We start from the raw sequence: 22242 nt of genomic DNA, 5'->3' as shown, positions 1-22242 counted from the left end.
TGCCTTGCAAACACTAAAAAATAGTTGACTTTTCTCTCCCCCACTCCTTCATTCGGAGAATTGAGATAAAAATAAGACTAGAGGAAGAAGTGCAATCTGCGCAGGTTAATAACTTCACATTGACCCAGCAGACAAAAAACACTCTTCCTCCATCTGTCCTAATGAGACTGAGAGAGAGAGAGAGAGAGAGAGAGAGAGAGAGAGAGAGAGAGAGAGAGAGAGAGAGAGAGAGAGAGAGAGAGAGAGAGAGAGAGAGAGAGAGAGAGAGAGAGAGAGAGAGAGAGAGAGAGAGAGAGAGAGAGAGAGAGAGAGAGAGAGAGGAAGTGATAAAAGAAGAATTAGAAAAAAAGACATTGATTAAGAATGAAAACTGAGGGTATATGGAAAGGAAAGAAAAAGCAGTGTTACAAAGTAATAGACAGGTTAATAAAATAAAAGAAAGATGGCAAAAGCACTGCCAGGGCCCCACCCTAGACTCACAGTCGGGGCCTGGCCCCAAAGAGGGCCTCTTATCAAGAGGGGAAAAAAAGGGACCATCTCCCCTGTCTAAGGCACCATATGCTCACAATAACAGTCAAATTCGCACACAGATATCAGGCCTTTTCCATGCATATCAATTAGGTTTAATTAAGAATGCCGCTTGTCGGCACACACACACACACACACCTCCTTCCACATCCTGAAGCTGTGTGTGAATACGAAGCATCTTGTTACAGCCGAGATTCACAAAAAATGCAACTAATTGATATTCACATATTCCAGTACCATAGGCCTCTCCGGTCAACAGATGGTGTTCATTTAACCCAAGGAGCCCAAAGCAAACAACACTGTGTCTTTTTAACACCTCCTGAAATACTCTTTCCACCCGCACACCCTCGTCATGACAAAACACTGTCATTCAGAGTATCTGGAAATTACACTTAGAACTGCGGAGACAATTTCTCTCCAGCTGAGCGATAAGAAATATGTCAAGATAACGTAGATGTTGATGTGTGTAAACTGAGGTGTGTTTGTCACGGAGTCTGTGTCAAGATGGCACTAGTGTTCGGGGAGGAGGGCGCCCAGATTTGGGCTGAAGTCTCAGCCGCACACTGATAGGAGCAGCAGCTTCTTAATGATGGTACCCGTCCCCCTAGAGGGTGGCTGTTGCCATAGTAACAGATGCAGTGTGGGTGGGATGCTTTCAGCCAGAAACAGGGTGGAAGGAGGGAGGGGGAACGGGGAGAGGCATTTGAGAAAAGGAGGGTCCTCAAGGGCCTTTTTAACACCCAGACAGCCTGCTCACACGAACAGCTTTACATTTCGTCTGCTGCTGACGGCGTAAAGGACTTTCATTCACTTTGCATCACAGACACAACAAAAACACATTTAAGAGATACCAATTCAACTGATTCAGTATGCATGGTTTTCCTGCTGGATTGAACAGTTATCCAGCTAAACCAGGGAAAAAGTGCTTACTATACAACATGTGATGTTTGTTGAGAGACCTAGACTGATATAAGACTTTTCACACTCAACAAGGTTATATGAAGGCAATCGCTAGCTACGCAAGCTTAATTTCACACATTCAAACATTCAGAAATGTCCCAGAACGCAATTCATTAAACAATGCAAGTACAAGCTGCATTATCAGCTTTGCTGCAAGGGATGTTAGAACAGACACACATTCCTGCTGTAAAAAAAAGAGTTTAGCTTCAAGTTTTCAAACCTAATTAAATGAACCTGATCAAGCTATTCAAGTGCTTTTGTATTATTTGAAAACTGCATGTACTGTATGTGTGGTGGAGAAGGCTTGGAACTAAACAGTTTGGCACCTTTTGGTCCAGCTGGTCTGGTTTGCCTGAGACTGACTGGGTGACCTATTTAGACCAGTTAAAACCAGCTTGGCCAAACTGGAAGACCAGCTTAATTTATTTTTCCTTGTGGTAATTTGTTCTGAAGAACGTTACTGGGAGTAAATTTAGTCAACTTAGAGTATGTTCACAGTGAACACATTCTCAACAGAGTGCCGAATCCAGGAGACACATAGAAACAGACGTGCTCCATACTTCTTTCTTCTTCTTTGTACATATCGCCACCTACTGTGCAAATTTTTTTAATCTTGTCTTTTAATTGTTAATTAGTTTGTATTACTTTATACAAGAATTATATTGTCTGTTTGATGATATATAGATGATAAAGATATACACAAACATAAATAAAATGATTGAATTAAAGAGCAGTCTGCTTACAAAGATAAGATGGCTGTAAAAAAAGTTTCTTTTTCATGTTTAGACATTTTGCTTCCCCATTTAGTTTAAATGTGAACTGAATGAACTTCAGATGAACAACATCCAGAATGCATTATTTTCCTGTTATCACTGTGAATCTGCTTTAAAAACAATCTGCATTGTATAAATCACAGTATAAATAAAGGGGACATTACTTGACTAAAAATATAACTATATGTATATACTAGTATTCCTCATCAATAAGGCATGTACGCACTGAAAACCTCTGAAGTAAACTTACCCTGGAACATATACAGTAACCTGCTTTCTGGAATACCCCCTTGGTTTGTCAGAAGCCAGCTGACTATAGATAAACGAGCTTAACAGCACGTTGGCCAGGCCAGCTTAAACCACCTGAGACCAGTTCAGGCTGAACTTTTTTTTTATAGAATCTTATTGAAACAGTCAGATAGATAGGGAACCAGATATGTTTATATTTTGCTGGCTGACTAAAAGTGTTGGGGGCATTGCAAGTAACGCAAGTTACATAACCAGATAACTTTTTTAAAGTAACTAGTAAAGTAATGCATTACCTTTAAACTTACAACAAAATAACGCAGGTCACTTTTCCCATTTATTGACTGACATCTCTCACGTCCCCTGTTGAGAGAAATCAGGTGTAAGGTGCAGAGGCATTGTGTGTGTGCTGTGTAAACATGGTTATTGTAGTTCTAGACTAAATGTGAGCATGTATTTACTCATTTCACTTGCACAAAGACAGATTCATTATTCCTCTAAATGAATAACAACAGTGAAATGCAAACTCAGAATATTACGCAACCCTGCAATAGTTAAATGTATTATAAATTTACTTTACTATACTTAATATACTGTACTTAATCTCACTGTATTAACCAATGACTTTGCTGCTGACCTTTGACTTTACAGTTCAAGCATATGAATAAGCAAAAATGACTTATGCTATAAAAAACATCACATTTGTCTTTCATTTCTTTTTTGTTTTTATTGCTTAAGTAAGAGTATTGAACTTTGTTCTACTTCAGCAATCCAGGCAACATACAAGGTTTGTTTGAGATGTGACATCTACGGTACAGGTGTGAGGCTTAAAGCTTAAGGCTTATTCTCTTCAGTTTAGGTGTGAAATTGCCTTTACATTTGCCAAAAGTAGAACTGTTTTTGAGGTTACCATTAGTCCAGTTTAAGACCAAAACTACCCATCCTGTGAGTCCGATTAGCAAATGACAGGTCCACAGAAGCACATGACCACTTTTGAGAGGAAGTTTAAGGTTGCCATTATGTGTGTGGCAATTTGTGTCTTCTCTCTCACATCTCTTCCTCTTTTTCTCAGTGTGACATGGTCTTCTCTTATTACAGACACATACTCACAAGAGCGCTCTCCCTTTCCATCCCTCCCCAAGCACTTCACAACTATACACCAATGACAAAATTTAATCTGTCTTCAGATGGCCTTGAAAGCAAGATAAACTCAATGTTTTTAGTTCAATGTATGTCACCATGTTAGATTGAACATTAATCAACCTTTTCAAAGATCAGCAGATCATATTTTACTATGTATCCAGACTGGTTTACTCAACTGAAAATAACATGAAAAAGGGAAGTTAATCAAGCCAATGGATAACTTTAACTGAACAAACTTTGCAGCAATTAATTGGCTTGTTGCCATTCCTTCTATCCTAATGAGCTTGTTTTCATTAGTATCGTTTAAGTGCAGTGCTGTGGAAATGACATGAAGTTGTGGCTGGATGTTATGAAAGGTAATAAAGTCCACATTATAATTATTGAATCTGGATCTCATTAAGACAAACAGGAATCAGTGAGTGTTGGTGAAAGGCTCTGTCCCCTCTAAGATCATGGGCATTACATATATTTATAATATAATTTGATCTTTGAACTTATTTTAATTTAAAGGTAAGGTGTGCCTTTTTGTGCCTTTAGCATCATACGTGCGTACGTGTGTGTGTGTGTGTGTGTGTGTGTGTGTGTGTGTGTGTGTGCGTGCGTGCGTGCGTGCGTGCGTGCGTGCGTGCGTGCGTGTGAGAGAGCATTATATAAAGTTTGAGAAGGACTTACTAATGAAAATTATAATGAAGTGTTTGAAAAAGTGAAAAAAACGAGTATAAAAAACAGTAAGGCACTGTTGTTCTGAAATTCCTCTTGTCCCTTTTTGCATTGGTCTAGCGCTATGCGTGGCCTGATTAAATGTTTTTTTTTAACATCTTCTGGAACAGTATGTTAAGGCCAATATGCTGAAAACAGCGGGTCCCCATCTATCACTCATAACTCTAAACAGCAGCCATAGCCTCTCTCCACAGTGACCACGTCATCAATCCTGAGCAGGGCCTGCAGTGAGCCAGTCTGGGCATTAATGTCAGCACTTCATTAACACAGGCAGGGAACGAGACCGAGCACGATACACAGACCCTAGAACCCAGACTGCAGCTCTGCTACTGGCCTAGTCTCTCCTGCAGAAAAACTGAGAATATTTAAACACCTGCTGTGCAGACCACTCATGCTTCTGGGAAGATGCGATGGTCCATGTCCTGTCATTTTCCAGCTTTATTCTCACAAAGTCATGCATTCAAATTGTGTCCAACCAAACCCAGCAGCTGCACGTTCAAACGGTTATTCAAACAGTTGACTGGGTTTAAAAAATAAAATTAAACTATGACTGAGCAAGTTTTTACTAAAGAAATTCAGGGTTGCTGCTATGTTTTTATTTTTATTATTACTATCCTTTACCAAACTTGACCAAACTGTAAAACCAGAGTAACTGATAATTTTGGAGTGGTCTCTTAATTTCTTCCAGAACTATATATATAATATTAATAAAAGAGTCCCGAAAGAAAAATGTATCATAGTCTCCACAAAAATATAAAGTAGCTGTTTTCATTCAACATTGATAATAACCAGAAATATATCTTGAGCACCAAATCAACATATTAGAAAGATTTCTGAAGGATCATCAAGTGATGCTGACGACTGGAGAATGGCTGTTAAATAATAACTAGCTTTGCCATCACAGGGCTAGATTACTATTTATCTTAAATAAATAAATAAATATAATGTTTCACAATATTTCTGTTTTTACTGTATTTTTGATTGCAGCCTTGGTGAAAGAGACTTCTTTTAAAAATATGTTAATCAAAAAATCTTTTATCAAAGATTTATATAAAATCTTGCCAACCGTTGACATGTAGTGTACAGTGTATGTTCATTTTCATGATGTTCATATTCATTTATTAGAATGTCCTTAATGTCCTTGATTAAACTTTAGAAAAATAGACGCAGTATTTAAGCCAAAAACGTATCCTGTCCACATATGAATGGTCTCTTGCCATGTGCTAATCTAATTTTGCTCGATTTTCATAACCATCAGATGGCTGCCGGAGCAAAAGTATACTTCTCACCATCTGGGATGACCCGCTTTCCTGAATAGATCTGCATCGCCCCAAGTTCCCAGCCCTCTGACCTGACCCCTGATCTTTGCCCTGTGACCCCAAACGTAGACATTAGCATCAGAGACAGGGGGTGTAACTGGACACTCACTATTACACAGCAGCTGATTAGAACAGGGCCCTGAGAGCACAGGTATCATGACCTTTCACCCGATAATGAAATTAGTGCTTAGCAGCTTATATTCAGGGTCAGAGAAAAAGGTCAAGCGTGAAAAAGAGAAGCCCTTATTACCAGTCAAGGGTGCCTAGGTCTTGAGGAAATATGGAGAGATAAGGACAATATACACACTGCTAATGAGGAACAGACTAGTTGCTCAGACAATGAAAGTATGGAGAACTTTGGCCAAGGTAGTCTTGCTGGTTAAGTTACCGGTAGTTATGATGCCAGCTGGGTACCCAGGATCAAAAACACAACGATTCAGCAGCCATACTGGTAAACTTCTGTTGTTTTACTAGAAAGGCTAGCTTCCACAAATCAAAGGGCAGGCACTTGCCCACTTGATTCTTTGGTTGCATTATCCTGATTGCGTTGTGTTGCAAATTAGTATCAAATAGATTAAATGATAGTGTTATTTGGCGTAGGCCTCAAACGTAATTCAGATCTGGAGGGTAGCAGATACCTGCGGTCCCTAACTGAATATGAAGGCAGGGGCAGAGCCTACCCCATATGGATGGACAGGGACCGACCTGGTGGTGGTGGAGAGGATGGGGGTGAATGCCGGCATCAGTATTTGCAAACGTAGTAATGGGTGTTAACCGGATTTATATACTCCATATGTCAAGTGATGATTGGCTAGATCTGTGGTTAATGAATGACATGACATTCGAATCTTCCCGGTAGAACTTGCGCTAGAGCTCCCATTTCCTTGTATATGGCTTGTTCTCTCAGAAGTGGTGTTGGAAGGTATGATTCATTCTAATGAATTGGCTTAAGTATAGCATTGGAAAGTAAAGTTCTAGTTTATTCTACTGTATTTTTTCATTCCATTGTGAAAAAGAAGCATGCTTAATTAAAGAGGTTTTATACGGCTGTTAGACTTGCTGATCGATTGCTGTTCCTGATCGATTGCTCCTGTCTGCCTAGCTGCCTGCTGTGTTTTGTTTGCTTCGAGGCTGTAAGCTCCGTCTAAGCCTCGTATTAGCTTTGTATTTCTTTCTGTTTTGTACCATCATTTACTACCATTTCTAGTTGTTTATACTACTAAATACAGCTTAGACAACATCTCAGATTAACCTGACATCGCTAGCTTCCGTTATTGTTAGCACAACACGCTAGTAACTCGCTAGCCTGTTAACGCGCCACCCGTGCGCTCAGTTATTTATTTGTTTTTCTCTCGCGCGCCCGCGCCTCTGAGTTCATAAAAAGCCCAGGTGACTAAGAATCAGTCAACAAACACGGTGAGTAATGTATTGTCCTGTTATTGTCACCTGCACTTCATGTTACATGTTTAGCATAGCCTTATAGGGTTTATATGTGATAAATGCAAGAAAACAGTCAGGCGGGGGGAGAAGATTTCAGAATTAGAAACACCCATCCAAACTTTAATTGAGGATAGTAAGTGTGCTAGAGCTTTAGATTCTATTTCGGATGCCCCTAGCATAGTGAACTCTTTACATGATTCGGTTCCGGCTGAATTATTGCCTGTGCAGTCAGGCAGATGGGTGACAGTGAGGGATCGCTCTAGTCGCGGATCAAAAAAACACTCTTCTGTTCCGATTACCACAACAAATCGATTTGCCCCACTCAGTGAAACACCCACTGAGAATTCTGTTGATTGTGCCCTGGTAATTGGCGATTATATTACACGGAACATGAAAATAGGGACACCAGCCAACATAGTCACATGTTTGCCGGGAGCCAGGGCGCCTGACATCAAAGCAAATTTAAAAGTGCTGGCTAATGCTAATCGTAAATTCTCTAAGATTGTTATTCACGTCGGCACTAATGATGCTCGACTCCGCCAGTCGGAGATAACCAAAATTAATATTAAAGAGGTGTTTTAACTCGCAAGTACGATGTCAGGCACTGTAATTTGCTCTGGCCCCCTTCCTGTTCGAAGGAGTGATGAGATAGTTAGCAGATTGTCATCACTCAATGGCTGGCTGTCTAAGTGGTGTCCGCAAAATAATATAGAATTCATAGACAATTGGAAAAGTTTTTGGGGCAAACCTGACCTGTTGAAAAGAGATGGTATTCATCCCTCCTGGGATGGTGCTGCTCTTCTCTCTAGTAATTTGGCTCATAGTCTTAGAGACAAAACATGACAATCTGGGGCTCAGGTCAGGAAGCAGACAAACTGACTAAAGGTCAGCTCACCAAGGTCAGATAAATCCCATCACATAGAGCCTCTTTCACCTAGATATCATCATATAGAGACTGTGTCTGTTCCCCGAATTTGGCAATCCAAAAAACGTCCAAACCGATCTAAGGTTAAAAATGTAATTGATATTCAACAAATAAAAAATAGATATAATACAGATGAGCAAACGATAAAGCTTGGGTTGCTGAATATTCGATCCCTTACTTCAAAGGCACTCATAGTTAATGATATGATTTCAGATTATAACCTAGATGTGCTGTGTATGACAGAAACCTGGCTAAAACCAGACAATTACATTACTTTAAATGAGTCCACCCCCCATGATTACTGTTATAAACATGAACCTCGCCTGAAAGGCAAAGGGGGAGGTGTTGCTGTAATTTATAGTAATATTTTCAAAACCACTAAAAAATCTAGTTTTAAATATACTTCTTATGAAGTGTTGGTGCTTAATGTAAAAATATATAATGTAAACGATAAATCAAGTTTGACAATTCTGCTGGCAACTGTATACAGGCCACCAGGGCACCGTAAAGATTTTATCAAATAATTTGCTGACTTTCTATCAGAATTAGTATTGACTGCAGATAAAGTCCTAATTGTTGGTGATTTTAATATACATGTAGATAATGGAAAAGATGCAATGGGATTGGCATTTAAAGACATTCTTAACTCTATTGGAGTTAGACAACACGTGTCAGGACCTACTCATTGTCGTAATCATACTCTAGATCTAATATTATCACATGGAATCAATGTTGATGCTGTTGAAATTCTGCAGCAGAGCGACGACATCTCTGATCATTATCTAGTCTCATGTAAATTACATTTAGCCAAGGCTGCAAAGCCAACTCCGTGTTACAAGTATGTTAGACCTATCACTTCTGCCACTAAATATTGCTTTATCAATAATCTTCCTAATCAGTTTCATCGTCTCAGCATCCCAGATAGCTTAGAAGAACTTGATATTGCAACAGAAACTTTTAACTCTCTCCTTTCCAGCACTTTAGACACAGTTGCTCCGTTGCGCTTAAAGAAGATTAAAGAAAATAGTCCAATGCCGTGGTACAACGAGCACACCCGGGCCCTTAAGAGAGCAGCCAGAAAAATGGAGCGCAACTGGAAGAAAACAAAACTAGAGGTATTTCGGATTTCACGGAAGGAGAGCTCGATTGCTTACAGAGAGGCTTTAAAAGCTGCTACATCTGCTTATTTTTCAACCCTATTAAAAGAAAATAAACATAATCCAAGGTATTTATTTGAAAAAGTGGCTACACTAACGAAAAAGAAAGCTTCAAGCCCAGAGGTTTCCAAGAAACACAGCAGTAATGACTTTATGAACTTCTTCATTTATAAGATTGATTACAGGCCGATCTCAAATCTACCTTTTCTGTCAAAGATACTAGAAAAGGCAGTATCCTCACAACTGTGTTCCTTTCTTGAAAGAAATGGTATCTGCGAGGATTTCCAGTCAGGATTTAGACCGCACCATAGCACTTAGACAGCTCTCATTAGAGTCACAAATGATTTGCTCTTATCATCCGATCGTGGTTGTATCTCTCTATTAGTGTTACTTGATCTTAATGCTGCATTTGACAGCATTGACCACAACATTCTCTTAAATAGACTAGAAAACTATGTTGGCATTAGTGGAATTGCATTAGCATGGTTTAAATCATATTTATCTGACCGCTATCAGTTTGTAGCAGTAAATGAAGAGATGTCTTATCGATCACAAGTTCAGTATGGCGTACCACAAGGCTCAGTACTAGGACCGCTGCTGTTCACTCTGTACATGCTACCTTTAGGAGATATCATTAGGAAACATGGAATTAGCTTCACTGTAATGCTGATGATACTCAGCTCTATATTTCTTCCAAACCTAACGAAACTTACCAATTCACAAAATTATCGGAATGCATAGTTGATATAAAAAATTGGATGACTAGTAATTTCCTACAACTAAATTCTGAAAAAACAGAGATTGTAATTATTGGACAAAAAACTTCCACACGTGATAACCTAGAATACCGTCTAACACTTGATGGCTGCTCTGTTAAGTCTTCGTCGTCAGTTAGGAACCTGGGTGTGCTCTTTGATACCAATCTTTCATTTGAAAGTCACGTGTCTAGTGTCTGTAAAACCGCCTTTTTCCATCTTAACTCTTCGGGGTCGCCGATCACGCCGGCGTGATCAAGTTACATGACCAGTTTAAGACGTTGAAGCATAAAAACAAAGTCACGTTGAGCGCTGCCGTCCAATTCTGTCGAAAGTGCTGGCTTGAAATTCTATTTTACTTTTTGTTTTGTGTTGATAGACCAAGTAAAAACGGAGATATGCTCATTTAAACTTTATATAAAAAAATACTGACGCGTTCGTAAAAGAACGCCAGATGGGATGCGACAGGCGTTGCATTTATTCTAATAACTTCGTCGGTTTTTGTCATAAAACAAAACGGAGAAAAATGTGTGAATCTGCTGACTCTGCTCTTCAGGCTGCACATTTTAGGGAATGGAGGAGGAGCCAACTGAGCTAAGACGCAAAATTGAAAGGCAGAGGATTTACGGAGTTGATAAAGAGAGACATATATACGTTAAATATAGAGAGAGAGATTATTGCTAGTTTTTGGAAGAGTTTGAGTAGATTTTGAGAATAGTTTAGGAGTAGTGTAGATAGTTTAGGTAGTTTAGGAGTAGTTTAGGTAGTTTAGGAGTAGATTTAGATAAACTGTTTTGAGGAGAGGCACAGATAAAAAATAAAAATAAAAAAACACCTGATATTTGTTGTAAATAGTTGTATGTATAATTTGATTTTGTGTTCATTTTACCTTTTTTATGGTATATTTGCACTATTGAGGAACCCCTCTTACTCAAGGAATGAAATCCCTGTAATGTAGCTGTCTGTGTAATTGTACATGAAGTGTTTTGTAGAGTTTCTAAGCAAAAAAGAAAAGAAAAAACGCCAATTGCCACACCTGCTTTTTGCTGCATATAGTTTAATTTTATCTCAATTTTACATTTTTTATGTTGTATTTGCACTATTTGCGAACCCTCATACTCTGGGAATGCAAGGCCTTAAATTTAGCTCTCTGAATAATTGTGTGCACAACATTTTTTAAATAGTGGCTGAGCTAAAAAGAAAGAAAAAAAGCCTATGGCTACATCCCCTTTTTTTTGTAAATCATATTTTTTTTGTATATAGGTTGATTATATCTGAATTGTACCTGTATATGTTGACATTTACAACTTGTGTTTACATTTTAAACCTTTTAAAATGCTTCATTGAGCATGTTTGTGTTTTTTGTAGTAGAAAAGCTATAATTTTTCTATTTGGATTTTGTGTTTTTTGTGTGATTTTGGGTCCAGTATGTTGATAGAGTACATCAAAGTGAAAAACTAATTGTCTGATCATATAGGTGATGTTGTGCTGAAAAAAATTATACCAAACATTGGTATGGTAAACATTTGTTTATGTTGCAAAATTTAAAAAAAATAAAAGTACTCAAAAACGGCCAAAATAGCCCAAGACTCCGAAGGGTTAAAAATATATCTAAATTACGTCATATGCTCTTATTGACAAATGCGGAACAACTAGTTAATGCGTTCATGACATCAAGGCTAGATTATTATAATGCTCTACTGGGTGGTTGCCCTGCACGCTTAATAAACAAACTACAGCTAGTTCAAAACGCAGCCGCTAGAGTTCTTACCAGAACCAGGAAGTACGACCATATTAGCCTGGTTCTGTCAACACTGCATTGGCTCCCTATTAAACATCGTATAAATTTTAAAATATTGCTGATTACTTACAAAGCACTAAATGGTTTAGCTCCCCAGTACTTGAGCGAGCTCTTAACGCATTATAGTCCTTCACGTCTATTGCGATCTCAAAACTCCGGCCAGTTGATAATACCTAGAATATCTAAATCGACTGCTGGCGGTAGATCCTTTTCCTATTTAGCACCAAAACTTTGGAACAATCTTCCTAACATTGTCCGGGAAGCAGTCACAGTCTGTCAGTTCAAAGCTAGACTAAAAACACATCTCTTTGACCTAGCATTCACATAACACTCTATAGACTTCTATAATTCAATATTAGGCTGCTTAGATTAGGTCAGCCGGAACTGGGAACACTTCCCTTAAATCCTGATGTACTCGTTACATCATAAGAAGAATGGCATCTACGCTAATTTTAGTGTGTTTGTTTATCCCAAGGTTTTCCCGCAGGGCCGTTTCCAGATCTGACGAAGGACTTTCGCCTGGACCTGATGACAATGCAGTGCTGAAGTGCCAACTAGCCTCTCCCTATGGAGGATCCCTATACCACTCTACAGTGAATTTTTCGGTTTGAATGTCTAAAGTGGACTATCGAAATAAAGTGTTACCGCTTCTAAACACACTTAAGTACACTTTTAATATATTTTATATACATATAAATATAAATATTTATATAAATATAAATATAAATATATTATATAAATATAATAAATATATTTATACGCAAAGGAGGCTATAGAACGTATCCATCCTCCCGAAAGAGACTCCAGGTTATACAGCCAGTACTTCATAGTTCCCAAGAATAATGGGGGGTTGTGTCCCATACTAGATCTTCGGCAGTTGAACCGTACTCTGAGGACGTTCGGCTTCAAGATGTTAACTATCAGCCTTACCAGGACTTAAATCAGACAATAGATTTAAAGGATGCATACTTCCATATATCCATCCTTCCTCAACACAGGAAGTTTCTCAGGTTCGTTTTCGAGGGTGAAGTATACTATAATTTACATTTTACATTTAGCTGACGCTTTTATCCAAAGCAACTTACAATTGCTATATATGTCAGAAGTCGCACGCCTCTGGAGCAACTAGGGGTTAAGTGTCTTGCTCAGGGATACATTGGTGTCTCACAGTGGATTCAAACCCGGGTCTGTCACGGAACGTGCAAGATAAAAAAAGGTGTGAGGACTCAAATGCAGAGAATGGTAAATTATTACAAAAATAAACAAACACAAAGCAAAAACCCACGAGGGGGAAAAACACAATAAATAAGAATGAAACAACTGAACCTTAACATGAAGTGGGGAACGGGGAATCACGGGGAACAGGAGACATTAGACAACGATCCGACAAAGACTGCAAACAAGAGGAGACTTAAGAAGGGAACAAATCAAGAGGGGACAGGTGGAAGAACTCAAACAATAATCAGGTAACGAGGGGGAGGGATCAGACAACGACCAGAGCACATGGCCCAAAATAACAAAACACCCATGTGCAACACAAGACAGGACAGGCATGTGACACTACCCCCTCCCTACGGAGCGGCTACCAGACGCTCCATAAGACCAGGGTCGGACAGGAAGGAAACACCAGGGCAGGACGGGAGGGACAGACCAGGGCGGGACGGGAGGGACAGACCAGGGCGGGACGGGAGGGACAGACCAGGGCGGGACGGGAGGGACAGACCAGGGCGGGACGGGAGGGACAGACCAGGGCGGGACGGGAGGGACAGACCAGGGCGGGACGGGAGGGACAGACCAGGGCGGGACGGGACGGACAGAACGCTTACTCCTGGGAGGCCCGGCCAGGGCGGTGAAGACCCCTCGGGTGGCCACGACGGTGGCTCAGGAACAGCGGACACCGGCTCAGGAACAGCGGACACCGGCTCAGGAACAGTGGACACCGGCTCAGGAACAGCGGACACCGGCTCAGGAACAGCGGACACCGGCTCAGGAACAGCGGACACCGGCTCAGGAACAGCGGACACCGGCTCAGGAACAGCGGACACCGGCTCAGGAACAGCGGACACCGGCTCAGGAACAGCGGACACCGGCTCAGGAACAGCGGACACCGGCTCAGGAACAGCGGACACCGGCTCAGGAACAGCGGACACCGGCTCAGGTACAGCGGACACCGGCTCAGGTACAGCGGACACCGGCTCAGGTACAGCGGACACCGGCTCAGGTACAGCGGACACCGGCTCAGGTACAGCGGACACCGGCTCAGGTACAGCGGACACCGGCTCAGGTACAGCGGACACCGGCTCAGGTACAGCGGACACCGGCTCAGGAACAGCGGACACCGGCTCAGGAACAGCGGACACCGGCTCAGGAACAGCGGACACCGGCTCAGGAACAGCGGACACCGGCTCAGGAACAACAGACACAAGAACTGTAACAGTCACAAGAACAAACACAAACACAGAAACAAACACTGGCTCTGGCGCTGGAACAGGCGCTGGCTCTGGAACAGACATTGGCTCCAGCTCTGGAACGGGCACTGGCTCTGCCTCCGGCTCTGGAACGGGCACTGGCTCTGCCTCAGGCTACCGAACGGGCACTGGCTCTGCCTCCGGCTCTGGAACGGGCACTGGCTCTGCCTCCGGCTCTGGAACGGGCACTGGCTCCGGCTCTGAAACAGGAGACACTGGCTCCGGCTCTGAAACAGGAGACACTGGCTCCGGCTCTGGAACAGCAGACACGGGCATGTCCAGGATCCGAGCCAGACGCTCCAGATAGTCCGTGAGTGCCTTGGCGGCCACACAAATGGGCATTTCCGGATCTGTCTCAGACTGGGCAGACGGGACGTGAACAGTCTCTCGCTGGGCAGACGGAACGTGAACAGTCTCTCGCTGGGCAGACGGAACGTGAACGGTCTCTCGCTGGGCAGACGGAACGTGAACAGTCTCTCGCTGGGCAGACGGAACGTGAACAGTCTCTCGCTGGGTAGACAGAACGTAAACAGTCTCTGGCATGGCCCCTCTTCTCCGCTGAGTCCTCATTTGGTCGGATCGTTATGTCACGGAACGTGCAAGATAAAAAAAGGTGTGAGGACTCAAATGCAGAGAATGGTAAATTATTACAACAATAAACAAACACAAAGCAAAAACCCACGAGGGGGAAAAACACAATAAATAAGAATGAAACAACTGAACCTTAACATGAAGTGGGGATCGGGGAATCACGGGGAACAGGAGACATTAGACAACGATCCGACAAAGACTGCAAACAAGAGGAGACTTAAGAAGGGAACAAATCAAGAGGGGACAGGTGGAAGAACTCAAACAATAATCAGGTAACGAGGGGGAGGGATCAGACAACGACCAGAGCACATGGCCCAAAATAACAAAACACCCATGTGCAACACAAGACAGGACAGGCATGTGACAGGGTCTCTCACACCAAAGGCATGTGTCTTATCCACTGCGCCATCACCACCCCATGCTGTACTAATGCTGTACAACATGCTGTACAACACCCCAATGCTGTACTAATACAGCATTCTTCCTTTCGGCCTAACATTGTCACCCCACACCTTCACAAAGTGCAAAGATGCAGCACTGCCTCCCTTGCGACTTCAGGGCATCCATATTCTCAACTACATAGAAGACTGGCTGATTCTGGCTCAGTCAGAGGAGATGGTGATTCTGCATAGAGATGTCATCCTCGCTCACATAAGTTTCTGTGGTTAAGGCTGAACTCCAAGAACAGTGTGCTTTCTCCACTACAGAGAATTTTCTAGGAGTAGTTTGGGATTCAACTACTATGCAGGCATAACTATCCCCTGCTCATATCGAGATGATCCTTTTAGCCGTAGGCAGGACCAAACTAGGCAAAGCGCCTTACTGTGTTTCAACAGTTTCAGAGACTGTTGGGACTCATGGTAGCTACGTCCAACGTGACTCCTTTTGGCCTTCTGTAAATGAGACCATTACAGTGGTGTCTCAAAACCAAGGGGTTCTCCCTGATGAGGCAAACCATTCCACACCATCAGGGTTACATGCAGATGCCTTAGTACCCTAGTGATGTGGAAGAAGCTTTGGTTTCTGTCCCAGGGACCTGTGTTAGAGGCCTCTTGTCATCGCAAGACACTAACGACGGATGCGTCCCTTTCAGGCTGGGCTGCAGTTCTAGGCGGCCACTCAACTCGGGTTCTTTATCTTTTGTGGCACAAAAATTCCTTGGAGATGATGGCTGTATTTCTTGCGCTGAGGTATTTACTTCTGGACCTCAGAGGCTATCATGTTCTTGTCCACTCAGACAACACATCAGTTTTCTCGTACATAAATCACCAGACATCCACTCGAGACAGGGGCTGAGGCCCGGGAAATGGAGACTCCACCCCAAGGTGCAGGAATTAATTTGGACTTGTTTACATCTGAGGAGACAACACATTGCCTGCTCTGATTCTCCCTCACACATCCAGCTCTGCCTCCTCCTTTTGTGTCAGCAGACCATGAGAAGCTAAATTTGCTTTGCCCTGTTAGGGCCCTACAATGTTACATACACAAGACAGCTAAATGGTGTAAATCAGAGCAGCTGTTGGAATGCTTCGGTTCACCCAGACAGGGTTCCCCAGCTTCCAAGCAGACATTAAGTAAGGGGATAGTGAAGGCTATCTCTAAGGTTTACAAGGTGCGTGACCTTCCTTCGCCTCTGGCTGTGAGGCCCACTCCACCAGAAGTATGGCAGCATTTAAGGCACTTCTGTCAGGAGTTTCTCTCGAGGATGTGTGTAATGGTCTAAAGCATAATGGTCTAAAGCATGATGGTCTTCCCTGCACACATTTGCCAAATTTTATAGTTTGGATTTGGACTCTACACTTGGGTCCCAAGTGCTTTCGTCATAATCTGTGCTCAGGTGATGGCGCACAGTATGTATGGCGCAGTTGGTATACATTCCCATAGCATCACCAAAAATGGACGTAGCGTAGAGTTCCATACATGAGAGTTACTACATGACTTTTTAAGTATTTTGAATAGACTTACATTAAGTTCACCACCATGTCTTTGATTCAGTTCTATAAATTATGAAGCAATAGAGAGTACTTACAAAAAAGAAATTGCTTAAAGCACCTTTAAATAAATCAGCATATGTTAGTAATAAGTCAGTATTTCAGAGATTTAAAAAAATATTTTAACTAGTCTAAATGTACTACATTGGTTTGTTCTGAAGTTCCCTTTGGTGTGACCTCAACAGCTGCTTGGCAAAAGTGCTGTGGTTTCAATTCATGCCGATAGTCTTAAGGAAAGTCAAGGGCTGAAGGATTGGATGGCTTTTATCTTTCATACTGTGATTGTTATTTCATGAGCTTGTCTCTCCACACTGGATTTTTGAGTCAACAAGGATGTATGCGTGATGCTGTGGCCTCCTGAAGTACAGGGTCATGAGTCAGTGTTATGACACCCAGGACTCCCCTAGAAGCTCTTGTAGACATGCCTGTTCCATAACCCTGCTCCCAGGGGCCCTGACTAACATCCTGCAGAGATAAACAACTGCCACCCTGAGCCAGGCGTCAGTCGTGAGAGCATGCTCAGTCTAGCACTTCACAGTGCTGATTCAGCATCTCAGCTATGTAGATAAGAGCAGCCTAATCTCTGAGAGCCTGTGTTTGACAACATGCCAGTCAGATGAGTTTGTGGTGTTGTTACTGCAAAGAAATTTAATGTACAGCAGTCTACCTGACCGACACGTTATATTTTTAAGGTAAACATTAACGATCTGGAAATGCATTTCAAACTGAATGAATGTGTGTTTTCCAGATGGTTTACTGTAAAGAGTTTTATCATTCTCATTTATATTTCAAAGAACTGTCATACACAAATGGTTAAAAGTTTGATGGGTTCAATAACTGTTTTAGGGCGAAATTCTTAGTGCTGACTATCCCTGTATTCAAATAATTATATGAAATCATCAGATATAATATCTAGCTTTAGTCCAGGGGCTAGTTTTTCCAGAAGAGATCGGGTAAATTCAGGTTTGTTTTTTTGTATTTTCACAGCACTTCTCCTTTATTTAGAACGTTGTCAAATAGTGTAACTGAAGCTACATTTCTGCACCTTTTTAGACAACTTTCTGGGTAACATGGACCAGCAACAGTTGGCTTTTAGAATTACTGCCAGCTGGCATCCCATCCGACATAACAAAATTAAATCAATCAGGAGAGCCAGATCCTGCTAACTGCTCAAAAGGATCATTGTAATAGTAGTAGCCATTCTAACCTTAAGTAATGTCTTCCCTTAAAAGATATATTATAACCAGGACTGTGAAACGGGGCAGTGCGCTACTACGAAAGCTGTTGTGCTTGGTCTAGGTTCGGGTTCAGCCTGGGTTATGTCCCGGTCCCAATGCCACTTTCACTCCCTGGGCTTATTCAGTCATTTTTCTGCAGCCCTAATATAAAGGCAAAAAGCCAATGAACAATTAAAAAAAAAATTCTACAAAAGATTCCTCATGTAATTTTTTCATTATAAATGGACTGAATTATAGAAAATCAGTGTTCAAATGTATTAATTACATTAATCTAGTTTGTAGAGGGAGGCACTAACGATCTGCACACTTGCAATTTATGTTTCAAACAAAGATGGCAACAGAGAGCCTAAAATTCATTATTAAACTGCACCTTTAAATAATTACTCACACTCATGTCGTTCAAATCTAAACCTATATGAATTTCTTAATTTTGTGGAACACAAATTATATCTTATGAAGAATGTTGTAACCAAAGAGTTTTGGTTACCACTGACTTAGTTTGTATGGGCTAAAAATATATATTTATGATTAACCCTTTCGCACGAATGATCACACCGGTGTGAGCAGTCTAGGCTGGTCCCTGGAAGCGTGCGATCACACCGGTGTGATTAGAACGGTCAGTGCATCACGTGATCAGCTGCTAAATTCAAACGTGCTTTCACGCGTTGGCAGGCGCTGAGCCAGAGACGGACGCACTCATTGTTGTCATATATCACAACTATTGAGTGTTTTCAACCACATAATGTTTATTTTAGGTTTCAGACATTTAAATACACATAAGTACTAGCAAAAAATTGATTTTGAGTTTGTTAAATAAACACTGACATCTATGCAAGCGGCAATAATAATCCTTTCCATTATAATAAGACAACACGTTTTATTCATATCAGATTCACATTGTGTAAGTAGCTTTACATTTGACCCTATTCTTCTCCCAGTTCACCGGCCACTTACTTTCATGTATTTTGTGAGAAGTGGAAGAATTGACGTGTTGTAAATCCAACAGATCCGATTCACTGAACTGTGGCACAAACTAACATGGCGGCGCCCATCGCACATACAGCTCAACTAACGCGATCGTTATAAATGGTTTAAGCAACAAAACACATACACTTGCACATATTTGACAATCGGAATATCAGTGTTTCATGCTATAGCTAATACATTTGTGAATATTTTGAATTAAAAAGGAAAAATGACGTAAAAGCAGATCATCATTCATTCAGCGCTGTGTTGTGGTTGCACTGTGTCATGTGACAAGCAATAACACGTCACCATGGAAACATTAAAGTGACAGGTTCTAAATAACGATCGCCTTGGAAAAACTCTCACTGGGGGGTCAGTTAGGTGGCGTGTCCACCAAAACATTTTTTAGCCAGCTGAAAACGCTAGGAGCTCTGCTGAAAAGGCCAAGCTATGGGCACTTGATAGCGTTTTGGCAGCGCAGCATTTGTTGTTGTTTTTTTCAGTTGAGACACTTTGCTTATACGGAATATCCACAAAAGTGTTACTAGTATCTCATTTCACACATATTTTGATTCTGTGTTGATTCGATATTAAAATGTCGACATGTAAAGTATTTTCTCTGGCTCTTGTTTTTAAATTATTTTGTTCCGTTATTATGCTTGCTCCGTTATTAAGAAGCAGAATATGGCGGTTGGTCGGTGTGATATTTGTCCCGCCCCTCCTCCACTGTGATTGGATGGTTGGGTAAAAAGTGACAGTGATGAGCGCTGCATTTTACCCCAAAGTTGAACATTCTTCAACTCTCGGCGACCAGTAAAAAACGCTCAGCGCCTCGTTACGCTCATGGCGTTTAAGAAACGCGGCGCTCCCATTGAAAACAATTGGAAAAATACACCAGCTGCATGAAAAAACGCTTTGGTGGACACACGGCCTTGGGATATTTTAAACATACGTGTGAAAGGGTTAACAGGAAAGAAAATCATAGAGGTTTGACATAACAAGTAGGTTCTAATTATATGATTATTCACAACCAAAGCACATAACCTTCCATAATGTCGACATTCAGAAAACGAACACTGACATCTTTGTAACTACAGAGATCCCAACCCCATTAGAATCAGTAAATGACATCACAGACATCCAATGTTAATAAGGGTCTAATCCCTTCTAAATGGAGCTTTTGTCTCACACACACAGAGAGGAACATATGAGCAGATGATAAAAAATAAGATGATAATATTGGTATATAATGAAAGTCTTGGCCAGTCACAGTTTAATTTCTGACCCGCAGGGCTTTTTTTATGGGAAACAATTGCTGGACCCATTGCAGGTGGGGACAGTAAAATCCAGCAGCGCTCTAATTTTAGCATGTATCTTTAATTGTTCAACACATGACATATGACCTCATAAACGACACGCAGGCATTTGGAGAGTCAACAAAACCAGGAACTTATTGAAGGAAAAAATGGACCCAGTGCTTTACGACAACACATGAAAACAGCAGCCATTAAAAAAAGAAAAAAAGAAAAACACACACAGACTTTAATTCTCTGCATGTCCTGTTTACTTAAGGAATTCAGAATGTTTTGACCTTGCTGGTATTTATAAACTGCAGATGGAAGTCCCCTTGTCCCCAAAAACCCCTCTGGAAATGAGCTGCAATGAGATGATCTGGCATGAACGGGGACAGAAAGAGAGAGAGAGAGAGAGAGAGAGAGAGAGAGAGAGTGTATTTTTGGCTTGGCATGACATGATGTGGATTGCATCAGTTCTATTAGATAAGCACAGCCATGTGGACTGCACACATACTATCTTCATCTTATCTCCTGCGGTCTTCATCTCTTTCAGGAGGTCAGCTCATTAAGAGGCCTTACGAGACATGCATGTTAATCTTCAGCGCATCTTCTAAGGACAAACTCGTCTGATAAAGCAATGTCATTAATTGCAGCCAGAAGAGAAAAGATGAGATGTGACGAGAAGCAGAAAGAAGAGGAAAACCGTCAGTGAGAGAAGAGAGAGAGAGAGAGACAGTGAGAGAGTGATTAAAGGACTCTCGCATAGTGACTGGCCTCAGGTGAACCTGGTTGATGGTGTTCTTATCATCTTTCTGTGAGGGAGTGAGGAAAGAAAAGTCATTAGTTTGAGTTCTGTGTATGTGCGGGTGGGGGGTGGGGGGATCGTGCAGTTCTCCGGTCAGGTCATACACAGTCCATGTAACCACAGTTGCAACAGAACATTCAGCTCAGGAGGACTTTAAGGTTAAAGGGACAGTTCATCCAAAATGAAAATTCTGTCATCATTTACTCTTCTTTCTTCGTTTTTAAGGGAGAAATTTAGGAAGAATGTTCATGTTGCTTTTTGCGAGCATACAGTGAGCAAATTTAAAGAGCACCTATTATGCCCCTTTTTACAAGATGTAATATTGGTCTCGGGTGTCCCCAGAATGTATTTGTGAAGTTTCAGCACAAAATACCCCACAATTAATTTATTATAACCATTTGAAAAATGGCATTTTTGTGGCCTGTTTTAAAAAGAGCTTTTTAGGTGTGTACCACCTTAAATGTAAATGAGCTGCATATCCCCGCCCAGCCTTTGGATGAGGGCGTAACTTGCAAACAACAGTCGGTAGAAGCACAATGGCTGAGAGTGAGAGACGAGACCCGCTGTTTTGTATGGCATTCAGCCGTACATGTTTGAACCGGAATCAGACCCAGATGATGAAGAGACTCCGGCAGAAGAAACACAAATGAGAATGGACCAGGAATGGTCCATAACTCGGAATGGTTATTTGATACATGTATGTACTTATAGAGTTGTAATCGCGTCCCCTTTGCAATTATGGATGTGCAACACACACACAGACACACACAAACTGTGATAACGTTGGCGCAATTTTTTGAAACTACAAACACAAATACTGTGATAACGTTTGCTACGTACAAACAAAATTACATTTATGCGAGGGCCCTGTTGCGTCATGTTTACATTACTTGCCGTACAGGTGCTTTTGTGGCAAATGTGAGAAGATGGCTACAGAACAAGAAAATATATGCTGAAGAGAGATAGAACAGATATTCATTTATTTACATTTGTAATTGTTGCAAAAAATAATACGTGACATAAAACTGTCTGACGCTATTTGTTGTATGGAAGGTTACAAGACGGATGAAACAGCAATTTTGATGTCTTGTCTTTACAGAAAACATGCACAGTTTTTAATA

This window comes from Siphateles boraxobius, unplaced genomic scaffold (genome assembly GCF_051911475.1).
Source record: "Siphateles boraxobius isolate OS27281-9 unplaced genomic scaffold, OSU_SipBor_1 35, whole genome shotgun sequence".
Taxonomy (NCBI): domain Eukaryota; kingdom Metazoa; phylum Chordata; class Actinopteri; order Cypriniformes; family Leuciscidae; genus Siphateles; species Siphateles boraxobius.
Note: the sequence above shows the minus strand (reverse complement) of the source record.